This window comes from Ascaphus truei, unplaced genomic scaffold (genome assembly GCF_040206685.1).
Source record: "Ascaphus truei isolate aAscTru1 unplaced genomic scaffold, aAscTru1.hap1 HAP1_SCAFFOLD_1107, whole genome shotgun sequence".
Classification (NCBI taxonomy): Eukaryota; Metazoa; Chordata; class Amphibia; order Anura; family Ascaphidae; genus Ascaphus; species Ascaphus truei.
In genome coordinates this window covers 34,783-48,989 of record NW_027453973.1, presented here as the reverse complement: position 1 = coordinate 48,989, position 14,207 = coordinate 34,783, and the positions used below count along the sequence as shown (strand labels likewise).

Below are 14,207 nucleotides of genomic sequence, written 5' to 3'. Positions count from 1 at the left end.
GGGAGATTTACATCCCCTTATAATTCATATGGTGCATAGTACCGGCACGTATTGTTTTACCGGTACTGTGTACCTTCTTACTTTCACACTGGTACAGTATGTGCTGCAGTGGGACTGAGAGGGATATATTGGTAACACATAGTCATTGGTGGGGGAATTCAATCCATTTTGAAAATAGTAATGCATTGTTTTTTAATTTTTTTTTGCAGTAATGAAGAATGAAAAAGTTCTGTTAAAATTGAATTGGACGTGAACTGGATTCAGCATTTCATCATCAACTCTGCACCAGTGTGAATTGACGTTCTTTAATGTTCTGACAAGGTACATGCAACATCTCTTCCTCTACCCCTACACCACCCTCTGCCTCTTGCCTCTCTCTCCACCTCCCTGCTAAGCGTATTAACCCATCTAATGTAATCCACATTCCTTGTCTCACTTTACTCTTCCCTTCTCACGTGCCCTCTGGAATGTCTGCTCTACGACTAACATGGTCTATTTGTACATGACCTCTTCTGCTCTCATCATCCACCACTTCTCATTCCCCTCACCCCTGTCCTACTCGATACCTCAGCTTAATTGAACTCTCTCCTCTGACATCTACCCTTATCTCTAACCTCTCCTCACTTTCTTCTTAAACTAGCTATCTTGTTAACTCTTACAATGCTATCATCTCCTCCTCCCTCCTCCTCCATCATCTATATGCCCCTTCTAGGCTCTGACACACTCATCCCTCTAAGGCCGTGATTATCATGGGCACACGCTTGGTTGTCCACAGTGCGTGCGAGCGATGCAGGGCCTCCCCGTCGCCTCGGACCTCAGTGCAGGGATTGCTGGAGCGACAGGCATGCGCTAACTTTGCCATCTGTTGCGTGCTTACTATAGACGCAGCCTAACCCATGCATTGGTTTAATTCACAAGCACGCTCTCATCACACTTCATCACATCACACTGCTGCTCTTAACACCTATGGAGGAAATCTCACAGTCTGATTTTCTACACTAAACCTTTGTCCTGTTCTGTAAAACTCTGCTCCTTTTTTTAAGGTCAAACACTACTTTTTCCTCACTCATCAACACTCCAATTTCATTCACACTGTCTTCTATGTATTTGAGTCCCACCACTGACTTTCTCCTCCCACTTAACATCCATCCTTTATTTCTCCTCAAGCCTTTGCTCACTTGAGGCAAGGTGGATGCCATCCACAAGTAGATTCGTTCTCTCCCTTCCCCCTCTCTCTTTTTCTATCTAGATCTCATTGCACTCTTGACTCCTTTTCTCCTGTCACAAAGCTGGAACCTGATCTTCTCTTCTCCCTCTACCACATGCCCTCTCAATCCTATATTCTCACTCTCACCCACATCTTCAATTCCTCCATATCCTTTGGCTCTTTCAACTCTTCCTTTTAAGCATGCAGTGGTCACCCCTATTCTCAAAAATAACCTTGACCTTGTGTGAATTTCTAACTATCGCCCTGTATCCGTCCTACCATTTGCCTCCTAATTGCTAGAACGTCTTGTGATCTCCCGTTTGATCAACATTCTTAAATCACATGCTCCTCTGGGCCCTTCACAATCTGCCTTTCCCAATGTAACCAATTATGTACATAAAGAAAATTCCCAAGGTCCATTTTACTTACTAATCCTGCTTGATCTCTCTTCTGCTTTTGATACTGTCAATCACTCTTCTCATTCATATTCTAAACTCTTTCTTCGTATCCGCAGCAAACTTATATCCTGGTTTTCATCATACTTCTCCATCACACATTCTCCATCTCTGTTGCTAACGTGTCTTTGTCTCCTGTTGTTTTGTCTGTTGGTATACCTCAGGACTCTGTTCTGGGACCTCTCTCACTACATACTATCACTAGTTGACCTTATCAACTATTTTGGCCCTTGATATCATCTCTATGCAGATGATACACACACCTATCCACCCTACCGTCACTCCTGCAATTTAGTTCCTAGTTTCGGGTCGCCTCCTGGCTATATCCTCCATGGATGACACTCTTCTGCCTTAAACCTAATGTCTAAAACTGAGCTCCTCATATTTCCCCCTAAATCTGGCCTAATATCACCTTTCTCCATCGCAGTAAACAGTACTACCATCATCCTGTCATGAAAGCACATTGCCTAGGAGTAACATTTGACTCTTCCCTTTCCATCTTCATTCACGACACTGGCTAAAGTTTGTCGATTCTTTCTCTGTAATATTTCCAAGATTTGCCCTTTTCTCTGTCAATCTACTGCTAAAACGCCAATGCATGCCCTTATCGTATGGGTTAACATACTGCTAACAGGGCTCCCTGCTTCACAACTTTCTCATTTGCAATCTATCCAAAACTCTGCTGCTTGAATAATTTCCCTTTCTCCCACAACAGTATCTGCTCATCTCCTCCTCCTCCTTAAATCCCTCTCCTTGCTTCCCATCAAGTTTCAGATCACCTACAAAGTTCTCCTCCTTACCTTTTTGTTAAGGTTCTCTATTAGTGGTGTACCGAGTACCCGGCGTTACCCGACACATTTCCAGCTACCCGGACATTACTCGAAACCGGCCACTGAGAAGTGGACTTGGCCGGGTAATACCCGGCGTCGGGTAATGTCAGGGCAGCTGGAAATAATCTTTTATACTTACCTTTCCTAAGACATCTAGGATCAGCAGCAGCAGTCCTCTGATGTTGGCAGCATCAGAGGTGTCTTCACCTGGCGGGGGGAGCTGCAGGAATCACTTCCACAGCACCGAAGCAGGTAAGCTGTGTCTGTGAGCCTGCAGCTCCCCCGCCGGCTGAAGACACCACAGATGCTGCCACCGTCACAGGACTGCTGCTGATCCTAGATGTCACCGCCACCCGGAAGGTAAGTGCCAAACCGTGTACCCGACCGGGTAGAACCTTTCATTTTGGCCGGGTACCCGTTACCCATTTTTTTATAGTTGAGGACCCAGTCCAACACTATTCTCTATTCATCTGCTCCTTCCTACATATCATCTTTGGTCTCGTTATGCCCTTCCTCGTCTCCTAAGCTCTACTAATAGCTGTCTCCATTATACTTCTTACACCTCTACTGCGCACTCGCTCTCTTGCCTGAAACCCTTTCCCATCAATTTACCTGTGAAACTCACACACACTCAGTATATGCCAACATACCCTCTTCCACCCACATTTAAGATCAACCTTAAAATTCACAACTTAAATGAAGCATTTCAATAGCTTTTACTCGTTGCTACTGTCACTCATTCAGTCACTAACTATTGTTCCCAAGAAGTGCTTTATACTACAAGTACCCACCATTAAGGACAAGCATTGTCATCTACTGCACTTGTTCCCCCACCTGTTGTCTCTCTGTAAGTCTCCTTACATTTCTCTTAGATTGTAAACTACCCAGGACAGGGATTTACTTTCCTATTGTCTGTTTTTGTTTGTTGAACTTATTGTATAATAATTTCCTGTACTTTTTGGTCTCTCTTGTAAAGCGCTGAGTACACAATGGGTGGTATATAAATAGAGATATATGCAGAGTCTAGAGACAAGGCACACGTGTATAGGTAGCTACAGTTTATCCGGGACCGTATGCATCCTTGAAGTGCCTGTCCCAGTTATTTTCTATTGATTGCAATGTAGGAGTGTCTGTCCTGTCTTATTTTTTTTATTATTATTATTATTATTATATATACAAAGATATATACAAAGATTGTTTCCTGTCGTTAGCATGACATTGTGTGACACAGTGTGATGTCATTGATTCAGTAGATTGTGTGCAGACCGGGACTGCAGTACAGTTTCACTGACATGAATAACTTGTGTGGTAGAAGCTCTAGAAGGAGCACAGCTGTGGGAGGGAGGTGGATTTGCTTTGTATCACATGGTTTGGAGCAAGGTTCATTGTATGTATCGTCAATAATAATTATAATAATAATAATGCAATGCTTAACTTTTTTATTTCAAGAGGAAAGACTGCAGAACAGAAGTGAATATTGAAGCCATGTGTTCATTTTCTTGCAAAATAGAAAATTGAAGGACAGTTGAAGAGGAGGAAAATGACTACACAGAGACAGATAAGCAATGTGTATATTTCTCATTTAGTATTTGTCGTTTTATTGACTCCAAAAAATCCGGCTGCTAAGGGTTTCGCATTGGACATATTCACCTCTACTCCACCCCTTCCTGTGATCTGTACCATGCAGATTTTTGTTGATTCAATACATCATGAATAGAGTGTGGCTACAGTATGAAGTACTGACCCAAGGACCACATCTACTACCATTCATAACAAGAACATGTGCAGTAGCGCACTGCTGCAGTTCTATGTTATTGCTATGAAAGGTTGAGGTGGTGCAATCATATGAATCTTGAGTGGGAGGGATCCTGTTTGCATCATTTAATTTGATCTAGGCCAGTAGAGTATATAACTCTCAGTACAGGTTACATATGGCATCAGTATTAGTGATTTAAAGAACAGAAAAACAGGAGTGGAGAACAAAACCAAGTAATGTTGAAGTTACTACTTTTTACTATTTACTTGGTCAGTCTGTACTGTCTACTCCCCACACAGCTGCTAAGGGTTTCCATTTGAGATACATTCACCTTCTACTCTGCACTACTGTGCTACCCTCTATTCAGAGATGAGTTCAAGTCATGTTTACCACTCTAAATCGCTCTGCAGTCATTGATTCAGCACATCATGGGTAGAGCATGGCTATAGATACAGCAAGCTTTATTTTACCCTAATATTGCATTAAAAAATAGAATATCACTCAGTTTCCTACAGATTTACTGATGCTGATAATGCAGAATCTCACCCTCCCATCATAATACACCAGAGGAAGAAATAATCCTTGCTATATATGTACATTGTGTGACATATTGCCTCCATGACCATTGATGGCAAATACATATTCTGTATAGAGCAGCTGTGTTATGATGTAGTTGTTATTGATCATCATTGAGATATAATCACAAGAATCTTATGCAAAGGGAAACTGTCATTAGCATAGTGGGATTTCAGCCCCCAAACTTCTGTAATATTAATGCAATGTCTTACTTTTATTGCAGTGAACACCGAAGAGACGGATCTACTACAACACTGCACAGGACAAGAGTATACACTACAAGCAGCAAAATGATCATGCAGTTGACAATATGTTGTTCTGGTAATGTGCACAATTATTATGTATGGGCTCCACACCACAGTGCTGGACATATTTTGTTAACTTCAACACTACCCCTACCATGGAGATGTCTTCCTGTGATTGGTGTTACTGATTCAGTACATCATATGCATAGTGTGGCTATTATATGATGGATTGATTTAATGAACCCACCAAACACTGATGACATCTGTATCATCTTCTGTAAAGTGCATCTACAACAGGATATTATCAGCATTTGGGGTGATATAATCAGAGGCATCTATGTGCTTTTGTGCTGGGTAAAGTCCTCCAGCTGAACCGCCCCCCGCCCCCCACCCCCCTACACCTCCTGCCACACAGGCAAACTTACTTACACACACAGCACACTTACTTATGCACACTGACACTTGGCATACCTACACACACACACCCCACAGCCACTGGCATGCATGCAGAGTCCTGGGCATGCAGGATGGGCATGCAGAGTACAGAATATCTCCACCTTGCTCTGGCCCGTACTCTTGGCCTACCCCCAGCATCTGTCACCCACAACCTCTGTTCCCTCCCTGTAAATTGCTGCACTAACACACCTTGGTCAGCGCTGCAACCGATCACAGCACCGGATCATGTCACTGTGATAGGAAGCAGTGCTAATTGACCGGTCAATCAATGCCACGTGGCAACATACGCACCAAAAGAGATTTCCATGCCCCCTGACAGGCTACTCCCTGGGCAGTGACCCTGCTCATCTTCCACCTCTGATCACAATATTCTCTCTTGGAGAGTGTAGCAAATTGGAGTTGGGGGAATTTCACCTCTGCAGTGCATGTAGAGTCCTGTATGCAGAGTACAGAAAGTCTCCACCTTAGTCTGGCCCGTACTCTTGGCCTACCCACAGCATCTGTCACCCACAAATAATACATACACTAATACTCCCCACAATACACACTTTAATACCTCCTCAATAATAATCTCCCCAATAATATTATAGTCTTAAACACAATATACACAATACCCCCTAACACAAGATACCCAATCTAACACTCTCCTCTGCACCTCAACATAATATACACACTATAATACCCTACACACAATATAATACTCCCACACACACACAATATACACACTATCCTCCTACCGCCATAAAACACAACCAATAATACACACACACTTTGTGGATGTTGGGACCAGCTCCTTGCATGCACCAGTGAAAGAGAGAGGCCTGCCATCCGTGCCTCCCTCCGTTTCCCATCTTCTCCCTGTCTCTCTCCCTCCCTTTCTTTGCATCTCCCTGCATCTTTGCGTATACCCAGTCAGTGACGGCTCCGGTCACGTGATGCCTTAATATGGGCTTATCCATATATCTGTTGCAGAGATGGAGAGAGACCTGGAGATTTTACATTTCCTTATAATTCATATTGGTACTTAGTACGGGCACTTATTGTTTTATCAGTACTGGGTACCTGACCGTACTGGCCTACGAGTGAGAAGGCAATATTGGCATCACACAGTTACTGTTGAATATGTCATTCAATCCATTTTGAAAATAGTAATGCAATGTGGTTTTGTTTTGTTTGCTTTTTGCAGTAATGAAGAATGAAAAAGTTATATTAAAATTAAATTGGAGGGGAACTGGATTCAGCATTTCTTCATGAACTCTGCACTTGTGAGCATTGACCTTCTTGAGTGCCCTGACAGGTACACGCAACTTTAAGACTATAATCTTCATCAACTGCTGTGCAAGCTTTCGTGCTATACCTCCCCCTCCGGTTTTGATTTATACATTTGCTCTCTCAATTCATGTCCTCTAATATCTGGAGGCTCTCTCCTAGCATTTCTCTCTACCACAGCACGTCATCCCAATGTAACCTCTCTCTTGTTCTTTCTGTTTACTGTTTCCTCACTCCTCTGTAAAACTTTTCTAATTTCTCTAACTTCCACACTCCTGCTTTTATCCACATGTTCTATACACTTTCCTTCCCCTACCTTTGCATGTGTCTACACAAAGCACCATTTGTACAGACCTCTATTGCAGCTATTTCTGCACTGCTCAATGAAATGCACTCCTGCACATCCTATTCTCTTCCACCTTCCCTCATTCTCTACGCCCCCCTCTCAAAGCCCCCTCTCTCTATGTCTCCTCTCTCTACGCCTATCTGTCTCATTCTCTTGACGCCCTTCTCTCTCTACATATCCCTATCTCTGTCTCTCTCTACACCTATCTCTGTGTCTCCTTCTATGCTCGCTGATGTTGGGGGATATCTCTTATAATCTTGGACCGGCTCATATACACATCAGGCCTCCCTACTAAGAGTGTTAACCTATCTAATGTAATCCACATTCCTTTCCTTACTTTTCTCTTCCCTTCTCCTGTGCCCTCTGGAATGTCCACTCTTACTAACAAGGCTCTAGTTGTACATAACCTCTTCTGCTCTCATCAGTCACAATCAGTCATTCCCCTCACCGCATCTTACCTGTCCCACTGATTTGCCTCTGCTTAATTAAACTCTCCTCTGACATCTACTCTAACCTCTCTTCTCTCTTCTCTCTCTTTCTTTCTGCTTAAACTAACAATCTTATTAACTCTTACAATGCTATCCTCCTATCTATATGCCCCCTATAGGCTCTGACACACTCATCCCTCTAACCCACACCTTTGGCTAAATTCCCAAACACACTCATCACACTTCCACTCGCTGTTCTTAATACCTACGGAGGAAATCTCACACTTTGTTTGATTTTTCTACAGTAAAAATGTCTCCTGTCCTGTATAAAGCTGCTCTCTAGGGCTAAATACACTACTTTTTTCCACACTCATCAACACTCAAATTTAATTTACGCTGTTTTTTTTCTCTGTATTTGACTCCCTCCACTGACCTTCTCCTCCCACTTGCCATCCTTCCTTCACTTCTCCTCAAGCATTTGACTACTTCAGAGGCAAGGTGGATGCCACCCAAAAGGAGATTCCTTCTGTCCCTTCCCCCTTCTCTCCTTCTTCCCAAATCTCCTTCTGCACTTGACTCCTTTTCTTCTCTTACAGAGCTGGAAGCTAATCATCTTCTATTCTCCCTCTACCACAAGCCCTCTAGATCGTATCCCCTCACACCTTACTGCATCTCTTAGTCCCCACTCTCACCCACATCTTCAATTTCTCCCTATTCTCTGGATTTTTGCCCTCTTACTTTAAGCCTGTAGCGGTCACCCTTTTGTCAGAAACAAACTACACCCTATGTGCCTTACTAACTACCGCTCTGTATCCCTCATGCTGTTTGCCTTCTAATTGCTAGTGTCAACATTCTTAAATCACATGCCCTCCTGGATCCTTTACAACCTGCCTTTCGTACAGCACGTTCTACAGACTGTGCTTAAAGCTAATTCCCAAGGTTTTTCCCTACTAATCCTACTTGATCTATCGGCTGCGTTTGATGCTCTCAATCACTCTCCTCCTTCATATTCTAAACTCTCTCTTGGTATCAGTAACAAAGTTCTATCCTGGTTTTCATCATAACTTTCCTGTCACACATTCTCCATCTCTGTTGCTAACATGTCTTCGTCTTCTATTGATCTGTCTGTGGGTATACATCAGGGCTCTGTTCTGAGATCTCTCTTTCTCTCTACATACTATCATTTGGTGACTTCATCAATGCTTTTGGCCTTAGATATAATCTCTATGCGGATGATACACACACAAATCTATCCACCCCTGTTCTCACTCCTGCAATCCAGTCCCTACTCTTGGGTTGTCTCCTGGCTATATGCTCATGGATGGCACTCCACTGCCTTAAACTTAATGTCTAACACTGGGCTCATATTATCCCCTTTCTCCATCACAGTAAACAGTACTACCATCTATCTTGTCATCAAACATGTTGCATAGGAGTAACATTTGGCTCTTCAATTCCATCTCCATTCACATGCACGGCTATGGGTAAAATGTGTTGCCTCTTTCTCTGTAATATTGCCAAGATCTTCCCTTTCCCCTCTCAACCTACTGCTAAAACTCCAATGTATACTGTTATCCTATAGGTTATTTTAACATACTACTAACAGGCCTCCATGCTTCACAACTTTCTCCTATGCAAAACTCTGCTGCTTGAATTATCTCACTTTCTCCCACAACAGTCTCTGCTCATCTCCTTAAATCCCTGTCCTGGCATCCCATCAAGTTTTTGTATCACCTACAAAGTTCTCCTCCTTACCTTTTTGTTAAGGCTCTCCATTAATCTGCTCCTTCTTGCATATCATCTTTGATCTCTCGTTATGCCCTTGCTTGTCTCTTGCACTATAACCATAACTGTCTCCTGTAAACTTCTTTCACCTCTACTGTTCTCTCACTTGCCTGAAACCATTTTCCATCACTGCACCGTACATGTGAAACTTCCTCACACTCAGTATATGCCAACATAACCTCTTCCACCCACATGTAAGACCAATCTTAAAATTCACGACTTAAATCAAGCATTTAAAAAACTTTGACTCGTGGCTACTGTCCCACACCCACAGTCACTGCTAACAACTATTGTTCCCAAGATGTGCTTTCTACTAATTGTACCCACCATTAAGGACAAGCATTGTCATCTACTGCACTTCTTCCCCCAACTGCTGCCTCTCTTTAAGTCTTCTAACATTTCTATTAGATTGTAAAGTTCCCAGGGCAAGGATTTACTTTCCTATAATCTGTTTTTATTTTTCGCACTTATTTTTTAATTATTTTTCCCCTCTCCCCTAATGATATACATATAGGTTTTCCTGTCATTTGCATGACAGAGTTATTATGGTTAACTATTGCATCATGTAGACTGCCTTTTCAGTGTGATGTAATTGATTCAGTACTTTGTGTGCAGACTGTGACTGCAGTACAGTGTCACGAACATTAATGACTTGTGTGGTAGAAGCTCTAGAAGGAACACAGCTATGGGAGGGAGGTGGATTTACTTTGGATCACATGGTTTGGCGCAAGGTTCATTGTATGTATGATCATAACCATGCAATGCTTAACTTTTATTTCAGGAGGGAAGAACAGTGAATATTGAAGCCATGTGTTTCTTTTCTGTCAGAAGAGAAATTTTGAAAGACAGTTGAATAGGAGGAAAATGACTACACAGAGACAGATAAGCAATGTGTATATTTCTCATTTAGTATTTGTCGTTTTGTTGACTCCACACAATCCAGCTGCTAAGGGTTTCGCATTGGACATATTCCCCTCTACTCTACCCTTCCTGTGATCTGTACCATGCAGGTTTTTGTTGATTCAATACATCATGAGTAGAGTGTGGCTGCTGTATGAAGTATTGACCCAAGGACCACATCTACTACCATTCATAACAAGAACATGTGCAGTAGCGCACTGCTGTAGTTCTATGTGTTTTATTAAAGGTTGAAGTGGTGCAATCATATGAATCTGGAGTGGGATGAATCCTGTTTGCATCATATGGTTTCATCTAGGCCAGTAGAGTATATCTCTCAGTACAGGTTACACATGGCATCAGTAGTAGTGATTTAAAGAACAGAAAAAACAAGAGAAACTTCAATGTTGATAACAAAGCCAAGTAATGTTGAAGATACTCCTTTAACTATTTATTTGATCAGTCTGTACTGTCTACTCCCCACACAGCTACTAAGTCTTCCATTTGAGATACATTCACCTCCTACTCTGCACTGCTGTTCTGTCCTCTATTCAGAGATGAGTTCCAGTCATGTTTACCACTCTGAATCACTCTGCAGTCATTGATTCAGCACATCATGGGTAGAGCATGGCTACAGATACAGTAAGCTTTATTTTACCGGCTGATCATCCATAATATTGCATTAAAACATAGAATATTACTCAGTTTCCAAAAGATTCAGTGATGCTAATAATGCAGAATCTTACAACACATCCCATCATAATGCACCAGAGGAAGAAATAATCCTTGCTACACTACCGACACGTTTTATTGAAGCACGGCTAGCACCGCAAGCCGGGGGATGCCCCGGCGTGCTAGCCGCACTCCCTCAGCGTGCCGCGCATCACCGATGCACGGTCACGCGTCATCGGGTGCCTGCGCCCCCTGCACGCGCGTCCAGGGCTCCCCGAGGGAGCACTGGTGTCCCGCGATGTGGGGGACAGCGGCAGGGGGTTCCGGGGGACCCGACGGACCCGGCAGCGGAAGGGAGAAAGCCCCGATCGGAGGGCGCTCCTCCGCTGCTTCGGCGTGCGCCCGGCACCCTCCGGCGCGCGCCAGGTTACTGCTGCGGCCAAGAACGGGCAAATGCTCGAATAAACTCGGCCGCAGCAGTATATCTGTACATTGTGTGACGTTTGGCCTCCATGACCATTGATAGCAAATACATATTTTGTATTGAGCGGCTGTGTTATGATGTAGTTGTTATTGATCATCATTGAGATATAATCACAAGAATCTTATGCAAAGGGAAAATGTCTGCAGCATAGTGGGATTTCAGCTCCCAAACTTCTGTAATATTAATGCAATGTCTTACTTTTATTGCAGTGAACACTGAAGAGACGGATCTACGACAACACTGCACAGGACAAGAGCAAACACTACAAGCAGCAAAATGATCTTGCAGTTGCAAGTATGTTCTGTAATGTGCACAATTATTATTTATGGGCTACACACCACAGTGCTGGACATATTCTGTTAACTTCTACCCCTACCATGGAGATGTCTTCCTGTGATTGATTCAGTACATCATATGCACAGTGTGGCTATGATATGATGGATGGATTTAATGAACCCACCACCCACTGACATCTGCATCATCTTCTGTAAAGTGCAGCAGGATATTATCAGCATTTGGGGTGGTATAATCTGGGGCATCTATGTGCTTTTGTGCCTGGATAAGTTCCTCCAGCTGAACCACCCCCCTATACCTGCCACACAGGCATACTTACAGAGCACACTTACTTATGCACACTGACACTTGGAATACACACACACACACACACACACAGACACTGTCATGCATGCAGTGTCCTGTATGCAGAGTACAGAAAGTCTCCACCTTACTCTGGCCCGTACTCATGGCCTATCCCCAGCATCTGTCATCCACAACCTCTGTTCCCTCCCTGTAAAGTGCTGCACTAACACACCTGGGTCAGCGCTGCAGCTGATCACAGTGCCGGATCATGATGTCAATGGGATAGGCAGCAGAGCTGATTGACAAGTCAATCAATGCAGCTCCGCAATATATGCACCAAAAGAGATTTCTGTACCCCCTGTCAGGCTACTCCCTGGGCAGCGACCCTTCTCACCCCTCTCATTCCACCTCTGATCACAATAATCTCTCTTGGAGTGTGTAGCAAATTGGAGTTGGGGGAATCTCACCTCTGTAGTGCATGGTCACAATCTGGGCACTGTACCCAAATATTGGGCAATGTGGCACGTCTTACAGTAGAGAATAGAATAAGTAACTATATTCTTTACTTGTGTATTAAGGAACTTATTTGCAATAAAAATTCAGTCCACCTGGGACCAAGACTTTCTGGTTTTCTGAACAAAGTGGAATTGTTTTCCTATAATTTTATATTCTCTGAAATGTAACATCACAATAAAGTACTCCTATTTTTTTCCTTTGTGCTTTTTTATGGACTATTCCTTTATGTATTTCACTTAATGGGACTAATTACCTTACGATTAGATTTCACTTGTATTTTCTTGGGTTACTCTTTGGAATTTCTCTCTGTGTTCATTTATACTATCTTATTTAGAGCAGTCTTTGCCATTGGACCCCATTTCTTGCCAGAGAGATCTGTAACACAGAGTATTGAAGAGAGTACAGAACAGTGGTGAAGTAGATTTTTATGCTTCTAGGCAGCCTCCCTTCTCACCATGTATTCTGCCCCCGACGGTCTCTTGCACTGCTCCCTCCTACACCCACTCTCCTCACTCTTCCCTCCCCTCCCCGCTATCACTCAATGACCCCCTCTCATTCAATCCTGCTCCCTTACTCCCCCCTCACTCATTCTTCCTTCTGCACACACAATCCTCCCGAATATCACTCCCAAACAACACACACACTAATTCTCCCCACAATACACACTATAATACCTCCTTGTGACGATAGCTTCCACAGGCTTATTAATATTACACAAAAATAATTGGGTTTGAACTGAACGAGGCTTAAGATATAATAAATTGTATTTATTCCTTAGAATATAGGTGAACACAACAGATAATACAGTAACGAACAAGAAGTACACTTACTTAAGGGTTGGGGAATGAGAAGTATGATGTAGCATTTCTTTCAGCAGTGAGGAAATCATTCAGGTGATATCAGGTAACCATATCAGCAAACGAAGACAAAGGATATATGGGTGGACAGCAGTTTATAAACCATTCTCCTTCTATTCTTAACCTTAAGCACAGGGGATTGGTTTACAATTACCTCCAGCCACTCACTAACGTGGGAAAGCATTCTGACCCATGCCCCCCTGCTAGTTGGCACATGCGCAGTAGAACTCTGGGGGTCTCATTTCTGAAGCCCCACATTTACGTCAGGAATGCCAGACAGTCTACCATTTGGAGTTCTGGCAGGAAAACCTTTGTTGAAAGGTGTTAACTGGAACACTTAAGACCTGCCCTGGTTTGGGCTTCGGATAAACAGTGAGGGTGATAAAACTCTTTGAACAGCACTTAAATCCTAGACATAGCGGCGTCCCCAGGGCCATCTGCTACCTTATGGCCCAAAAGAATCTCTTCTGGGTCTTTGTCCATACCTTAAGATACACTATTAAGCATAAAACATAAACGTATTAAAATATCCGGTTCCGTTAGGTTTAGCAGGTCCAAACTTCCCAGTTCGCATTGCCAGAACTGGGACACCATATGGTCCAAAAAGCGACTTGCTACGACCTAAGAAACCGAAGTTACACCAATGCACATTAAATCATTTTAATACAAAAATCTCCATTGAAAAAGAAATCTCAGCTTTTCACTAAATCCCCATTGAAAACAACGGGCAGCTCCGCCATAGACTTTCAATGGTAAATCGCCGCCATTGAAGTCAATGGGGGTTTTCTGCCATTGAAGTTTATGGGAAAAGTCCCGAACTTCAAGGGGGTCCATACTCCGTCGGGTTGG

At 43.1% G+C, this 14,207-nt stretch overlaps 1 long non-coding RNA gene across 2 annotated transcripts; it reads left to right on the top strand.

The window, feature by feature from the left end:
- Positions 1-218: 218 nt before the first annotated feature.
- LOC142475209 (uncharacterized) lies at positions 219-12,186 on the top strand. 2 transcript variants are annotated; one of them, XR_012790793.1, is made up of 6 exons: positions 219-321; positions 3,942-4,061; positions 5,048-5,145; positions 6,720-6,822; positions 10,135-10,244; positions 11,616-12,186. It is a non-coding gene; the product is annotated as an uncharacterized LOC142475209 (long non-coding RNA). The 2 variants fall into 2 exon arrangements; XR_012790792.1 differs by having other exon boundaries at positions 6,712-6,822.
- Positions 12,187-14,207: the final 2,021 nt, after the last annotated feature.